This window comes from Rattus norvegicus, chromosome 2 (genome assembly GCF_036323735.1).
Source record: "Rattus norvegicus strain BN/NHsdMcwi chromosome 2, GRCr8, whole genome shotgun sequence".
NCBI lineage: Eukaryota > Metazoa > Chordata > Mammalia > Rodentia > Muridae > Rattus > Rattus norvegicus.
The window spans coordinates 124,610,920-124,628,014 of record NC_086020.1 but is presented as its reverse complement, the minus strand read 5'-3'; positions in this window follow the sequence as shown (position 1 = coordinate 124,628,014).

Below are 17,095 nucleotides of genomic sequence, written 5' to 3'. Positions count from 1 at the left end.
TGTACTCATTCTGATGAAATCCTATAGATCATGCACTTAAGATATAATAAACTGGTCTTTATTGCACACCTGCCCTAGTCAATTCTCGCCGGCTAACCTAAGGACTCGGAAGGGCTTTGACTTAGGTCTTCAATCTGCTCACTGCCCATGTCCCCACCATGTCTCTTTCACCTTGAAGTGAAGCGTTTTTGGAAGAGTTTCAAGTAATAAGAACTTGTTTGTGAAGTCACAGTTCAAAGAGACAGTGGTACTGCTGGGAGGGAGACACTGAAAGAACTGTTGTCATGTTACTTTCGAGCATTTTAGTTTGAGGGTTGATGTTGATTCACCTAAACCCATACAGCGGAAAATGATACTTTTATGTAAGTTGTACTAATGTTGAGGAAGTATGCATCTGTGTGCTTGTACATGCCTGTGTGCATACATGTGTGCATGGATGCACGTGTATGTTCATATGTGTGTGTATGATCGTGACACATGACAATATTTTTAAAATTTACTTTTTAAGTAAAAGTTCGCATGTAGTATTTTATTGTTTCAGTTTACTCAATGAATGACATGTGAGAAATTTAACAAATTTTATATGTGATAAAATTTAAACTTATCAAGAATAAGAGGGAAATTCTTTAATAATTCAAGAAATTTTCTGTTTTCGGAATTCAATGTTCATTTGGTACTCAACCTCAGTGAGGCATGCAAGCTTTCCTTGATGGACTTTCACAGATATAGGCTTCTAGGTAGTGTCAGTCACATACTTTATAAGTACATCCATTTGAAGTTGTGGCATGTGAGTGCAGGTCCCAGGAAGGCCAGAAGAGGGCATCAGATGACATGAAGGTGGAGTTACACGTTGGTGAGATCTTTAAAGCTGGGGAAACGTAGGTTACTTTCAAACTTAAATTTGAAATTGAATTTCTATTTATATTATCATCTTCTTAGGTTTTTCTATTGCAATGAAACACTATGACCAAAAAAACAAGTTGGAGAGGAAAGGTCTTATTTGGCTTACATTTTCCCATCGCTGGTCAGTCATCATGGTAAGAAGTCAGGACAGGAACTGGAGGCAGGAGCTGATACAGAGGCTGTGGTGGAGTGCTGTTTACTCTCTTGTTCAGCCTGTTTTGCTATAGAACCCAGGAACACCAGCCCAGGAGTGGCACCACCCACAATGGTCAGAGCCCTCCTCTATCAACCAGTAAGAAAATGCCCTACATGTAACCAGCTGATGACCTGATCTTATGGAGGCATTTTCTAATTGGTTTTCCTCCTCTCAAAGACTTTAGCTTATGTCAAGTTGACATAAAGCCATCCAGCACATCCTCAAAGTAGAAAAATGTCACCATATAAAAGTCACTCTTTTACCCTCAAAATTCTCATTAAGTAACAAAAGAAAAGAAAAGGAATGACTTGAGGATCTAGAGAGTTGAGGCAATGGTTGTATCATGTGCTGACCTTACAGAAAAGTGAGGTTTGCTTCTGTCATCTATGACAGAAAGCTCACAACCACCTGTACCTCCAGCTGCAGGGGCTCTGACATCCTCTTCTGGACTCCATAGCCACCTGAACATCCGTGTACTTACTCATATGCACATTCCTAGAATTAAAAAGAAAAACACAGAATTACTGTTTTTCTATTAATTTTTTCTATGTACCAGTAAATCCTGTGACTCCTGGAACATACAAGTTACACTCATTATGGGATTATAACGAAGTGTTTAGTTTGGCAGTTACTGGAATTTATGTAGGGTAGAAAGGAAAGAAAGCAGTAGTTTTGTTGATTATCTCACAGAGGGCGACTGCAGTCATTTTTCCTAATTCCACCACAATTTGGTTCAAAATTTTATGAAAGAATAAAATATGAAAGAACTAAGTTTAAGATGAAGCAGAAGAAAATGTCTAAAATGCCTCTTAATAAAATTACACGTCAGTGCCTGAAAGCAGAACTGCTCACTCGGAGTTTCACAGGACAGACTGTCCACATATAAAATGGTTTTAAAAGTGGGACATTCTATTGTCCTCGATAGAAAAGCTGTAGCATCTACTAGAATCATAAATGTCAGTGAGGCTCTTCGAGGGATTAATCTGCATTAAATAGAGACAAAACCCACTGAGAAGTCATGGGATATAGATTTTACTTTGTTATGTATTGTGCATTACTTTACTGGTAACTGTCTCTGCTTGGGAGTCATAAATACAGAATCTAAAATGGCAATTTGGATGATAGTGTGTTCTTTGTAATTATGATCAGAGGAAATAGGTGAATAAAAGCAGGCAAAGAGGCAGAGGTTGAAAAACCAATGAAGATTTGTTTATTATAATCACTTGAAAATGCTCTATTATAGTATTTGTATCAACTCTTTGAGAACATCATAGCTGTGTACCCAAATATTTGGATTTTATTCAAGTCAAGATCTCCATAGAATTCTTCAAAGAACCACCTTACCCCTTCCCAATTCTACTTCTCATAGAAAAATCTATCTTACTGTTGTAACATGCAACTAAGTGAAATATCAAAATATAGATGCATGAGAATTATGTCTGCAATATGTCCATATTTGCTTTATTTTTGCTTCTCCTTTTATTAAATATGAAAGTTTAAAATAGGAAACTCCATGAGAAAGGGCCAGGTAATTCTTTCTGTTGCTTATGACCTTATACAAACCACCAGGTTTTTTTTAAATCAATCTGTTGTGAGATATATGCAAACATTTCAATGCTAATAATTTTATGGAAAAATGGCATATGTTCAGTATTTCGTGGACACATGGACTTTCATCTTTCACACAGTTCACAAAGGCTCAGGAGAATCTCACTCTCTCCGGTTTATATTTTTATTCTTTCTTCTCAGATGGAGCAATGTCAGAAAACTATCAAGGAGTGCTGATTCTCGGCAGAGCCTGATTCAAATACTACTGCATTCCATCTACCTGTCTGTGGTTGTACAGTCAGTGAATGTGTGGAACAGATCCTAAGAGCCACGGGTCTTGTGTCTATGTTACACACTGGCACAAATTCACCATTCTCAGGCCTCTTTCCAGGCACATGAAACTCATTCAAGGTGTGGGAACTGTGCCTGTAGGTGTTGGTGCTGACAATGACAGGAAGATGCTTATGTCTGTTTACCATCCCCCCTTGTCTGTGTGCCATGTCAGCACAGCTGGAAGCTTGACTTTGTTTACTCTGCAGCTTGAGAGGAAGAGAGTGTCTAGACCAAAGAATGACTTGTGAGCTCCTTGGCATTGTCAGAGCACGGACTTCATGCTCTTCATGCATTTCTGAGTCTGCAATAATCTTGAAACAGACCCGGGATGTAAATGCCATAAGTGCAGCATGCTAATTGGCATGAGAAAGACACACATCCAGTCCAGAACGATGGAAGCAAAGGTCACTCGCGGCTCTAAATATCTGAAATGAGGAAAGAAATATTTATTTCCCTTTTTGTGCTGGCAATGACACAAATTGTAGATAAGGCCAAGAAAAACACAAAACATCCAAATATTATGAACCTCAACCATGTTGGTCTCAAAATCCCCACAAGATACATCACATACAACAGTTGGTTTGAGTAACTTTGAGATAAGAAACTGTTAAGAAAGTTTGATTTAAAAAAAGAAAAAAAAAGAAATTTTGATTTGCCCAAATTGTTATGCAAAATCAATTTTGCATAAATTAAGTTTATGAAAATGATTATTTATACATGTTGATTTTTTTCCTTCCTTCCTTCCTTCCTTCCTTCCTTCCTTCCTTCCTTCCTTCCTTTTTTCCTTTCTTGCTTCCTTCTGTTTTTGTTCAGGGGAGAATGTGAACACAGTTCCCTGCTACCACAAGTTATACAGTTGCATTTCCAGAGTTTGGAGAATCACAAAGGTGAGCAATCCGTAATTCAGTGGATAGGCCTTGTCATGGGAGATCCACCTTTGGGGTATCTCCACTGACATGTAAACATTGATTATTTTGACAACTCCGTAAGTGAGTATTGCATCTATATCACTTCCATTCTCTACTTCCCTAATCCTTCCTGTGCCCTCTACTCCCTACCTAATTCATGACCTCTCCTTCAATTATTATACACACACACACACACACACACACACACACACACACACACACACACACACACACACACACACACACATACACACAGCCTACTGACATCACAGTTATTATTTTTAAGTGATTTCACCATTTTGTTATTTTTAGATGAGAACTGGAGTGTTTACTTCTCAGCTTTTGAAAAGCCTAAGTTTTCTTCTCAGAGTTAGAATATAACTTAATGTATTCTAATGGTTATTTAAGTGAAAACATGTGGAACCAGTGAGATGGACAGCATGTAGGTAGGCAAGTTGTCGTCATAATTGGTAAGCTGAGGTTAATGTCCAGAATCAGGAAGGATTAACCTGAGTGCTTCAGGTTGTCCTCAGACCTCAATGCAGTTGTGCTAGTCTATGTAAGAACAGACAGATGAAAAAATCAATATTAAAAAATAGCATTTAAATTATAAATTCTGTTCTCAAGGAAACCTTTATTCTGGTTAACACTTGTCAAGGAAAATTGTCAACATTGTTTTTTATTTATTTATAAGTTTATCCATGTTTGTATCAGCAATGGTGTTAGCTATACTTTCCACTACTGTGAAAAAGTACTTAACAGACAATATTTAAAAGGAGAGATTTCTTTCCAGTTATGGTTTCAGAGATTTTAGTCCAGATTTAGCGGGACTCAATGCTTTGGTCTTGGGTGAAAGAAAGCATCATTGTGATAGGTGATTATAGCAGAGGTCACTTATCTCTGAGTATCCAGGAAATAGATAGAGGGAGACACAGGAAGGGACCAAGAGCATTGCATACTTTCCCAGGAAATGCCCCCACTTCCTCTGCCCAGATACCACATCATAATATTGATGAATCAATGATAACTCATCGGTTGCATCAGAGTCCTCTGGACTCCACTATCTCTCTGACTGTATCCACCATCTGAAGGCAAGGTTCCAAATGCTATGTCTCTAAAGAACCCTTTTCAATCAAACCACCCATTCTATTAATGGCCTGTTAATTTTCCTTGTTATTTATTTATTTAATCACTATTTATTTTTAGAATTTTAAGAAGACAGTGTCTTGCCATGAAACCAAGGCTGGCCTGGCACTCACTTGTCAGACTCAACTGTCCCTGACCCTGCTCTGTTCCTCTCACATCTGCCTCTGGGGGATGGGTAACAGCTCTATGCCCTCAATCCTGATGATGGCCTATTTGTCTTAAATATTAGGAACATGTTTGCATAAGCAACCTACAGAACTTTAGTTAATCCTGGATAGACCTGTTGTAGGAAGTCTACACAGCCTGTTATACACATGGCTTTGGAACTGGTGTGTGTCTATGGTCATGTCCTAAGTAGGAATGGACAAACCATGCTGGGATAAGGAGACGTTTTTTATGCTCCTATGACAGAAAACATATAAAGTACATTAGTGGGAGATGTTAAAGCACAAGTGACAGTCAATATATTTTTTAACTTTTGAGAGTTCAGACATGTGTTGCACCATTCTATCTTGCTAAGCGAAGACTGCACCTCTGTGCACAGAATTCTCAGGATATCTGTTACAGATACTCAAAACATCATGAATCGTGTGATTGTTTTTTATCACAGATACAATATGAAGACAAGTGGGCTGAAGCTTGTATCATGACTTTTCTCACACAAGAATGTCAGGATTCTAGTGTGTTTTCTTTTTACTACAACATGGGTGATTCTAAGACCAGAGTAACTTCATGGTCACAAAAGGTTGCTCTAGCAAGATACTATGGTATTTTTGCAACCCGCAGGAAGGATAAAGAAATTAAAAACAAATATAGTATAACAAATGCAAACTCTCCTCTTTAAGGGAGGTTTCTTGAACTACCAGGTAATCCATCTCTTTATAATCTACCTACATCATTAGATTCTGTGGCAAAGGAAATTGGGAAACACATTTCTATCTCAACCTCCTTTGATTGTGTTCTTATAGGATCAAAGTGGAAACTGTATAAATAGAATGTTGTGGATCTTGTGAAGCTCTGTGGACAGTCAGTGGATCTACATTCCTTTGAGAGACCTTCAGAACACCCAGGTTTTTTACAAGCCCCGTGAGAGCTTCCCTGGCCTCATTGCTTCAGCCAAATCAGACATGTGTGGTTTTTGTGTGTTTCCTTACAAACTCCTATTCTGCCACCTGAAAATTTTGTTTTTGTGCTCAAAACTTCTTTGCTTCAGAATTTCTCAGTAACACAGACAGTCACCAGTCTCTCTGCACTCTGATGCCCTCTTTGTCAAATATATTAGGAACACAGTCCTCTAAGTAGTATAGGGAACTTTATCTAATTCTGCCTAGACCTGTAGGAGGAAAGTTCTGTATACACATGGCTTGGAAAATGCATATCACCTCAACATGTTTACCTGTGAGCTGCCTTCTGACAGCAACTTACTGAAAGTTATACAAGTGTGTGCAAGTGGAGGGTAGGGGCATACTGATGGAAAGGTTGATTCCAGGAGTTTTCTACAATTAGTCCATACTTTCTTTTTTTAGATAGGGTCTTTCAGGATGGCTGGCTAGCAAACTCAGGGATCCTCTTGCCTCTTCTCCAATACTGGGGTTACTGGTGCTCCACCACACCTGGACTTTAATGTGTATACTGAGGACAAGCTGGGGTTCTCATCATTGTGCTGCAAACACTGGACTAATGAGCCCTCTTTCCAGCCCCTGTTGGTCTTTAATTGGTTACGTTGTCTTCGCAGTTTATGTGTCACCCTCTAAAATGCATTTATTTCCCTTTTAACTATCTGTATATTTTCAATATCGGTGGAGCAGCACTGTGTCCTATGTCTTTATCCCTCGGGAACAAAATCCTTGCCAGGTTTGGGCTAACAACTTCTTTCATATCAAAAGATGGATGAAAATATTCATGAAATATTTTCATGTAAAATACCTGCAAATGTATATGCTCATATCTGGATGCATGGGGGTAGATTTCAAAATAAAGGATTGCAGCTGCCCTTGGATGCTCATTATCCATCCAAAGACTTTCTTTCCAGGTTGTTCTTATATAAATCCATCCAAACACTTGCAAATATTAATCAGCAAAGTAATATAACTTCCATGCATTAACTACTAGTACTATTTATGTCCCTTGAGAACTCTGTTCTAAAGAGCTTTGGGGACTTTCATCCTAACTTTATACTTTTGTGTTTCTGACAGTGAGTGAACCACAGAGTTAACATTCCTGTTCACATGAACCACAGAAGATGAAGATGCCCTAATTTCTACTCCTGTTAAATTACATTATCATAATTCAATAATAGACTAGGGTTTCTTCTTTATTCATTTCCCAACAGATACAAATATTACTCTGCAGACACACTAATGGTTTAATACATAATTTCTTATCATTATTCTTTAAATTATCATTCCTTCTCTAAAACACTCCCAATATCACTTGAATTGATAGATTCCTTAACTTGAATTTTTTTTATTCTCCCTCTATCTTACTTTCTATTTTTTCCACAGGTCCTTGACATATTTTGGTAAACAATATTTGTTTTTAGACATTACTAGGGCTTTGGTTGTTGTTGCTTACTTTTTAAAATACTTAACTTATTCTTGAGAATTTTGAATATGTAATGAAGCATCTTATCCACCCCCCCAATTTACCCTTACAACTACCCCTAATTTTCCAAGCAGTCCCCTCCCAATTCCCAACCTCATGTCCTTGTTCTATTGTTTCTGATAGCCCACTACTAAGTCTAATTAGCTCTGCTTGTGTGTACGTGGGTTTACATTAGTTATGAGTGATGTTTGCTCATATTTGAGATACTATGGTAAAAAGCAATGAATGTTTTCACTTTAACTGCTTAAGAGAGAGCTTTTCAAAACAAAGAGGCAAGTCAATTGAGCAAGCAAACAAGAAAGCTCTCAAGTTCAAGGAAGAATGGCTGCATTTATGTGTTTTCACTACTGGTTGCTTCTTCTCTACCACCATATCCTTGCCTTATTTTTCCTCTATGTTGTTTTTTTAACAAAATCTCAATTTTATAATTTTACCAATAAAGATTTGAGACCCAGATGCTGAGATGAAAACTTGCTAGCTCAGAAAGGAAGAGAAAGCACCCAACTGACCTTTCCCCACGCCTGACACCCCAGTTCTCCTGGTCCACATCACATTGACTATTCCTCTCTTCTACTTCCTGTGGGTCTCTCTAGCTATCCTCCTGACTTCCTCTTATTTATTTCTCTATGTTTTTTATCCTGTGTTTACTCCCTGTCAACTGGTTGCTTATTCAGCCTCTTGATTTATGGTTGACTTTATTTAATCCTGTTTACAATAAACAGAAAGCTATTGGTGTGCTAGAGTTGAGCCACTCCACAACTAGAAACAGATTTTTTCCAGTAAATAACACAATCTCAGATTCACAGTGTCATCAAATATCCTGTAATACTGTGTGTCTCTCTCTCTTACAACTTCTGATCTTCCAGGAAAATATGATCTCTAATAGGATTTATTCTCCTCTTCTGGAAACCTTTCTGACATCTCTCTCTGCATTATCATCACATTTGCTACTGCTGCTGCTGCTGCTGCTGCTACTACTACTACTACTACTACTACTACTATACTACTACTACTACTACTACTATTGCTACCTCAGATTGTATATACACATGTATAAATGTCTGTGTGCCTAGAGCATCACTTAGATACTCTTTATGCCATTGTGTTTTGAAACACATGTAGCACAAGTTGGCTTCAGACACTTTCAAGATGGTTAAGAATGACTCTGGCCTTCTAATCTTCTGTTTCTCGTTCCGTGTGCTCAGATTACTAATGTATGTGCCACCATACCCAGCTCATGCAGAACCAGGAAGTATATACATGGCTGCATTATTAGGGTTCATGTCACAACACCCAGCTCATGTAGGGCCAGGAGGTAAATATGTGGGCTTTCTACATATCTCCCAAATATTCTACCAATGTAACTAAGACATTAACACTTTCCTATATATGTGTCTTGATAACACTAGCAGATTATAAATATTTAGTGAACAAAACTCTATTTCCTTTTTTGGTTCTCAAATATTCCTTTTTATTAGAAATTTAGTTATATATAAACATATATACACTATCTATCTATCATAAATATATATGTATATATATATATATAATTCGTTTTTCTGTCAGATTCTCATCCCTTGAAATGTGTTGTCTGTATAAGCATGCCTGTTAAAGCCACCCCAGCTGGATCATTTTGAACCCATTTCCCCTCTCCTTCACCATATACCCTGAGCTACTTGATATTTCAACAAGGTATCTACACTTACTTTTTGCTGTTTAATATGATGTGCCTCAATGATAAGATTAAGTGTGCCAAAAAGCTGTCATCTAAGGGAGACTTGGGGAATTAAGGCAATGCTCAGTCCAAAGAACAAGGAGGCTGTTAGTAAAATTGGAAGATCATGTTCAGGCTAGACAGTTTGGAAAAGGCTAGGATGTCTCCTGAGCATACCTTCCCAGGGAATCAAAGGTCACAGAAGAAGGTCAATGTGGAGAGCTTTTGATGAATCCAGAGACCAGGAGACAAGTGAACCTTGCAGGAAGAGATGATGTGGGGACTGGCAAAAAGGGAGATTTCCATAGAATTTTGGGGTCAGTGAGTCTTGTTATTGAAGCAATTGTGAAAACAGTGTTCTATCCAGGACGCATCTGAAAACCAATCAAATAATTAAATGTATTTAATTATTATAGATTAAAGGGACAGACAGTTAAAGGTTATTCTGTGTGGACCCCAGATCAGGATTGGTATTTTAGAAAGGAGGTGGATAATCAAACCAATGAACAAGAGTTGGAGCCAAATAGGGGCTGCTAATTCAATTTCGGTCCTACTTACCCTTTAGCTTGTAGTCAGGTTTGGGTCAGGCAATGCATTAATTAATTTCTCTCTAAGACAGTGGTTCTGAATCTGTAGGTCTCATCAGATAAAATGCATATCAAATATTATTGTTAACAACAGTAGCAAATTATGTTATAAAGTTGCAATTAAATAATATTATGGTTGGGGAACACTGCAACTTGAGAAACTGTATTACAGTGTTTCAGCATTATAAAAGTTGAGAACCACTGCAAATTCTCTTAGCACTGCTTGATACAAAGTTAGTGCTTGAATTTTTTGCCTCTTTGATAATCTGTTTTCCTCAGTAGAGCCTAAACTTCTTGCTTGCAAGTGAGGTATTTAAGGAAACAGTGATTATGATGGCATTAAGTCATGACAACAAGGCTGTTACAATACCATTTGTGGAGATGGAGCATTGTCAGATACAGCATGGCCAAAGGGTCTATGTAACACAGTTCCTACCCCTAGAGCAGAGCAAGCTAGACATGGGTCTCCATGAGTGCTGAGGGTTGCTGTAAGTTTAAAGCTTGTTTCCACACATACTTTTCATGTTCCTAGGAATGTTCTCCCTCTCACATCAAGGAATACTCTTCCTGTTAAGGTTAATGACTCCATGATAGCTAGAAACAACATGAGTCTGGGAAGTGAGAATGTGTCTAATATTCCTCAGCAAAATGATAATGCTGACCTTTAGGACAGCCTCAAGGCTGTGGGAAAGAACTCTGAAGACATGAGCTTAAGAATATATAAACACAACTTCTTAACTCTGCAAAATATAAGAATGCAATATGAACTGTATGAGGGACTTAACAGACCTGAAATAACAGAGACAGCTGCATTAATGAGTCAGTAAAGGTAAAGGAATAGCTAAAAAATATCAAAAACAAACAAACAAATAAACAAACAAACAAAAAAACAAGGCTCATGGTTCAAGTAGTAGACACACCAGGTATTAAAGGAGAGATGATGTCAGGGTAGGATCCCACCAAGATAAGTTTATTGTTTTTGTTTACAAAGACAGGGAGATTTCTGATCTTAAGGCCTGTCTACAGTGCTTGTTGCATGACAGCCAAGCTTAGGCAGGGAAGGAATTGAAAAACAGAAAGCTAAACTTTTTCACATAAAAATAGCTTCTATGTCTAGATTTGGCAACCACAAGCTCTATGTCCAGCAAACAGCATTGGATTTGCTATGCTAAAAATGTACTTACTATACATTACTAATTCTTTTTTAAGAATCAAGGGGCTAAAGTCATAAGATATTGATTCATGGGATAATCAAAAGAGAATCTGGGATAAATTACTGAATTGATAAATTGATATATAAATAAAAGACAGGGCTTTGGTGTTCAAGGGCTGAGCTATCTACAGAGCTATCACAGCTCTTTTACATTTTTTTAGTAGATTTTCTGACTCAGTTTGGAAAACTCAAAAGCTATCCAGCTATTACAGGTCTTTTAGACTCTTTCTAGCAGGTTTTCTCACTTTGGTAAAAAAACAAACAAACACAAACAAAAAACAGAAAAAAAAACAAAAAAAAAAACCCCAAAAACTAACAAAACAAAACCTTAAGCTACCTAGAAAGGATAGAGCAGATCACAGAGCTATTAGCTTGCACCCATCACTGAATTCAAGTCACTGCTCCTAAATATCTTCCTCAAGATCCTCTCCAAAGTTGAGCATCAAAAGAGAATATAAGAGGGGTTGGGGATTTGGCTCAGTGGTAGAGCGCTTGCCTCGCAAGCGCAGGCCCTAGGTTCGGTCCCCAGCTCCGAAAAAAAAAAAGAAAGAAAAAAAAAGAAAAAAAAGAGAATATAAGGAGTAGCAAAGACCTTGGTGCTTTATAAGAATGGCAGGGCTACTAGAGTCATCTAAAAGTCAATGAATCCAGGCATCAGCTCAGTTACCACAAATTAAATAAGAAAATTATTTCTACCCCTAAGGAGAAAGAAAGTCAAGAATTAAGATTGAGTAATAAATTAAACTTTAATTTATCAGTTCATCAAATTAAAAAAAGGGGAATTATGAGATTACTCTAGCTTGCAGTCCTTCACTGTGCTGGCACAATGCTGAGAGTACAAATATCTATGATATTTAATAGGATTAGACCTGCAGGTAAAGTAGACTGAGATAGAGTTAAAGAGAGAAAGAGGTTTTTGCTTTAAAATTGTCGGAGACAAAAATAAGTATGTCCATGAAAAATAAATAATTTATACATGATAGCTATTTTATTCTGTATTTCTGGATAAGATGTTTCAATCATTTTCAAACACATGAGAACATTTTATGTGCTAGTTAGATGTCTAAAATCAACTAGAGTCATGCTGAAATCCTAGGTTGTCATTCCTCTTGAGATTTTTCATATCAAAGTAATACTTAGACTGTTTATACTATTTTTCTATAAAAATAAATTGAAGCATTATTAAATTTGTAAGTTATTCTTTAAAGTGGCTTTGGAAATACACAAATTTTTGGTTTTTAGAAGTGCAGATGATAAACATATCTTATTTATAAATTTATATTTTTATATTTTTACATTTATATATAAATATAATAAATAATATATATTGTGCATATGATCTCATTTACCCTTTAACTTGTGTTCTGGTGAGGATCAGGCAATGCTCTGCTTAAGTTCTTACTAAGTCAGTAGTTCTTTTCTTTTTCTTTTAATTGGATTTTTTAAAATTTACATTTCAAATGTTATTCTCTTTCCAGGTTTCCTGGACATAAGCCCACTGTCCCATCTCCCTCCTCTTCTTCTACAAGGGTGTTCCCCTCCTCATTTATCCCCCATTTCCACAACCGCCAACATTCCCTTACACTGGGGGGTCCAACTTTGGCAGGACCAAGGGCTTCTCCTTCCATTGGTGCCCAACAAGGCCATCCTGTGCTACATATGCAGCTGGAGCCATGGGTCAGTCCATGCATAGTCTTTGGGTATTGATTTAGTCCCTGGGAGCTCTGTTTGGTTGGCATTTGTTGTTCTTATGGGGTTACAAGCCCCTTCACCTCTTTCAGTCCTTTCTCTAATTCCTCCAACGGGGGTCCTGTTCTCAGTTCAGTGGTTTGCTGCTAGAATTCGCCTCTGTATTTGACATGCTTTGATTGTGTCTCTCAGGAGATATCTATATCTGGTTTCTGTCATCATGCACTTCTCAGCTTCATCAATTTTATCTAGTTTTGGTGGCTGTATATATATGGAACACCTGGGGTGGGGCAGGCTCCGAATGGGCATTCCTTTAGTCTCCGCTTCATACTTTGCCTCCATAGCCCCTCCTGTGGATATTTTTGTTCTCTCTTAGTTCTTTTTTTTTTTTATTAACTTGAGTATTTCTTATATACATTTTGAGTGTTATTCCCTTTCCCGGTTTCCGGGCAAACATCCCCCCCTCCCCTTCCTTTTGGGTGTTCCCCTCCCCATCCTCCCCCCATTGCTACCCTCCCCCCAACAGTCTAGTTCACCGGGGGTTCAGTCTTAGCAGGACCCAGGGCTTCCCCTTCCATTGGTGCTCTTACTAGGATATTCATTGCTACCTATGAGGTCAGAGTCCAGGGTCAGTCCATGTATAGTCTTTGGGTAGTGGCTTAGTCCCTGGAAGGTCTGGTTGCTTGGCATTGTTGTACATATGGGGTCTCAAGCCGCTTCAAGCTCTTCCAGTTCTTTCTCTGATTCCTTCAACAGGGGTCCTATTCTCAGTTCAGTGGTTTGCTGCTGGCATTCGCCTCTGTATTTGCTGTATTCTGGCTGTGTCTCTCAGGAGAGATCTACATCCGGCTCCTGTCGGTCTGCACTTCTTTGCTTCATCCATCTTGTCTAATTGGATGGCTGTATATGTATGCGCCACATGTGGGGCAGGCTCTGAATGGGTGTTCCTTCTGTGTCTGTTTTAATCTTTGCCTCTCTATTCCCTGCCAAGGGTATTCTTGTTCCCCTTTTAAAGGAGTGAAGCATTCACATTTTGATCATCCGTCTTGACTTTCATTTGTTCTAGGCATCTAGGGTAATTCAAGCATTTGGGCTAATAGCCACTTATCAATGAGACATACCATGTGTGTTTTTCTGTGATTGGGTTCCCTCACTCAGGATGATATTTTCCAGTCCCAACCATTTGCCTACGAATTTTATAAAGTCATTGTTTTTGATAGCTGAGTAATATTCCATTGTGTAGATGTACCACATTTTCTGTATCCATTCCTCTGTTGAAGGGCATCTGGGTTCTTTCTAGCTTCTGGCTATTATAAATAAGGCTGCGATGAACATAGTGGAGCATGTGTCTTTTTTATATGTTGGGGCATCTTTTGGGTATATGCCCAAGAGAGGTATAGCTGGATCCTCAGGCAGTTCAATGTCCAATTTTCTGAGGATTCTCCAGACTGATTTCCAGAATGGTTGTATCAGTCTGCAATCCAACCAACAATGGAGGAGTGTTCCTCTTTCTCCGCATCCTCGCCAGCATCTGCTGTCAACCTGAGTTTTTGATCTTAGCCAATCTCACTGGTGTGAGGTGAAATCTCAGAGTTGTTTTGATTTGCATTTCCCTTATGACTAAAGATGTTGAACATTTCTTTAGGTGTTTCTCAGCCATTCGGCATTCCTCAGCTGTGAATTCTTTGTTTAGCTCTGAACCCCATTTTTTATTAGGGTTATTTGTCTCCCTGCGGTCTAACTTCTTGAATTCTTTGTATATTTTGGATATAAGGCCTCTAACTCTTGTAGGATTGGTAAAGATCTTTTTCCCAATCTGTTGGTTGCCGTTTTGTCCTAACCACAATGTCCTTTGCCTTACAGAGCTTTGCAGTTTTATGAGATCCCATTTGTCGATTCTTGATCTTAGAGCATAAGCCATTGGTGTTTTGTTCAGGAAATTTTTTCCAGTGCCCATGTGTTCCAGATGCTTCCCTAGTTTTTCTTCTATTAGTTTGAGTGTATCTGGTTTGATGTGGAGGTCCTTCATCCACTTGGACCTAAGCTTTGTACAGGGTGATAAGCATGGATCGATCTGCATTCTTCTACATGTTGACCTCCAGTTGAACCAGCACCATTTGCTGAAAATGCTATCTTTTTTCCATTGGATGGTTTTGGCTCCTTTGTCAAAAATCAAGTGCCCATAGGTGTGTGGGTTCATTTCTGGGTCTTCAATTCTATTCCATTGGTCTATCTGTCTGTCTCTGTACCAATACCATGCAGTTTGTATCACTATTGCTCTGTAATACTGCTTGAGTTCAGGGAGAGTGATTCCCCGTGAAGTCCTTTTATTGTTGAGGATAGTTTTAGCTATCCTGGGATTTTTTTGTTATTCCAGATGAATTTGCAAATTGTTCTATCTAGCTCTTTGAAGAATTGGCTTGGTATTTTGATGGGGATTGCATTGAATCTGTAGATCGCTTTTGGTAAAATGGCCATTTTTACTATATTAATCCTGCCAATCCATGAGCATGGGAGATCTTTCCATCTTCTGAGGTCTTCTTCAATTTCCTTCTTCAGAGTCTTGAAGTTCTTATTGTTCAAATCTTTTACTTGCTTGGTGAATGTCACACCGAGGTACTTTATATTATTTGGGTCTATAGTGAAGGGTGTCGTTTCCCTAATTTATTTCTCGGCTTGTTTCTCTTTTGTGTAGGAAGGCTACTGATTTATTTGAGTTAATTTTATACCCAGCCACTTTGCTGAACTTGTTTATCAGCTTTAGTATTTCTCTGGTGGAACTTTTGGGATCACTTAAATATACTGTCATGTCATCTGCAAATAGTGATATTTTGACTTCTCTTTTCCGATCTGTATCCCCTTGACCTCCTTTTGTTGTCTGATTGCTCTGGCTAGAACTTAAAGAACTATATTGAATAAGTAGGGAGAGAGTGGGCAGCCTTGTCTAGTCCCTGATTTTAGTGGGATTGCTTCAAGTTTCTCTCCATTTAGTTTAATGTTAGCAACTGGTTTGCTGTATATGGCTTTTACTATGTTTAGGTATGGGCCTTGAATTCCAATTCTTTCCAGGACTTTTATCATGAAGGGGTGTTGAATTTTGTCGAATGCTTTCTCAGCATCTAATTAAATTATCATGTGGTGTTGTTCTTTCAGTTTGTTTATATAATGGATCACGTTGATGGTTTTCCGTATATTAAACCATCCCTGCATGCCTGGGATGAAGCCTACTTGATCATGGTGGATGATTGTTTTGATGTGCTCTTGGATTCGGTTTCCCAGAGTTTTATTGAGTATTTTTACGTCGATATTCATAAGGGAAATTGGTCTGAAGTTCTCTTTCTTTGTTGGTTCTTTGTGTGGTTTAGGTATAAGAGTAATTGTGGCTTCATAGAAGGAATTCGGTAGTGCTCCATCTGTTTCAATTTTGTGGAATAGTTTGGATAATATTGGTATGAGGTCTTCTATGAAGGTCTGATAGAATTCTGCACTAAACCTGTCTGGACCTGGGCTCTTTTTGGTTGGGAGACCTTTAATGACTGCTTCTATTTCCTTAGGAGTTATGGGGTTGTTTAACTGGTTTATCTGTTCCTGATTTAACCTGGGTACCTGGTATCTGTCTAGGAAATTGTCCATTTCCTGAAGATTTTCAAGTTTTGTTGAATATAGGCTTTTATAGTAAGAACTGGTGATTTTTTGAATTTCCTCTGAATCTGTAGTTATGTCTCCCTCTTCATTTCTGATTTTGTTAAATTGGACAAACTCTCTGTGTCCTCTCGTTAGTCTGGCTAAGGGTTTATCTATCTTGTTGAATTTCTCAAAGAACCAACTTTTGGTTCCTTTGATTCTTTCTATGGTCCTTTTTGTTTCTACTTGGTTGATTTCAGCTCTGAGTTTGATTATTTCCTGCCTTCTACTCCTCCTGGGTGTATTTGCTTCTTTTTGTTCTAGAGATTTTAGGTGTGCTGTCAAGCTGCTGACATATGCTCTTTCCTGTTTATTTCTGCCTGCACTCAGCGCTATGAGTTTTCCTCTTAGCACAGCTTTCATTGTGTCCCATAAGTTTGGGTATGTTGTACCTTCATTTTCATTAAATTCTAAAAAGTCTTTAATTTCTTTCTTTATTTCTTCCTTGACCAGGTTATCATTGAGTAGAGCATTGTTCAATTTCCACGTATATATGGGCATTCTTCCCTTATTGTTATTGAAGACCAGTTTTAGGCTGTGGTGGTCCGATAGCACGCATGGGATTATTTC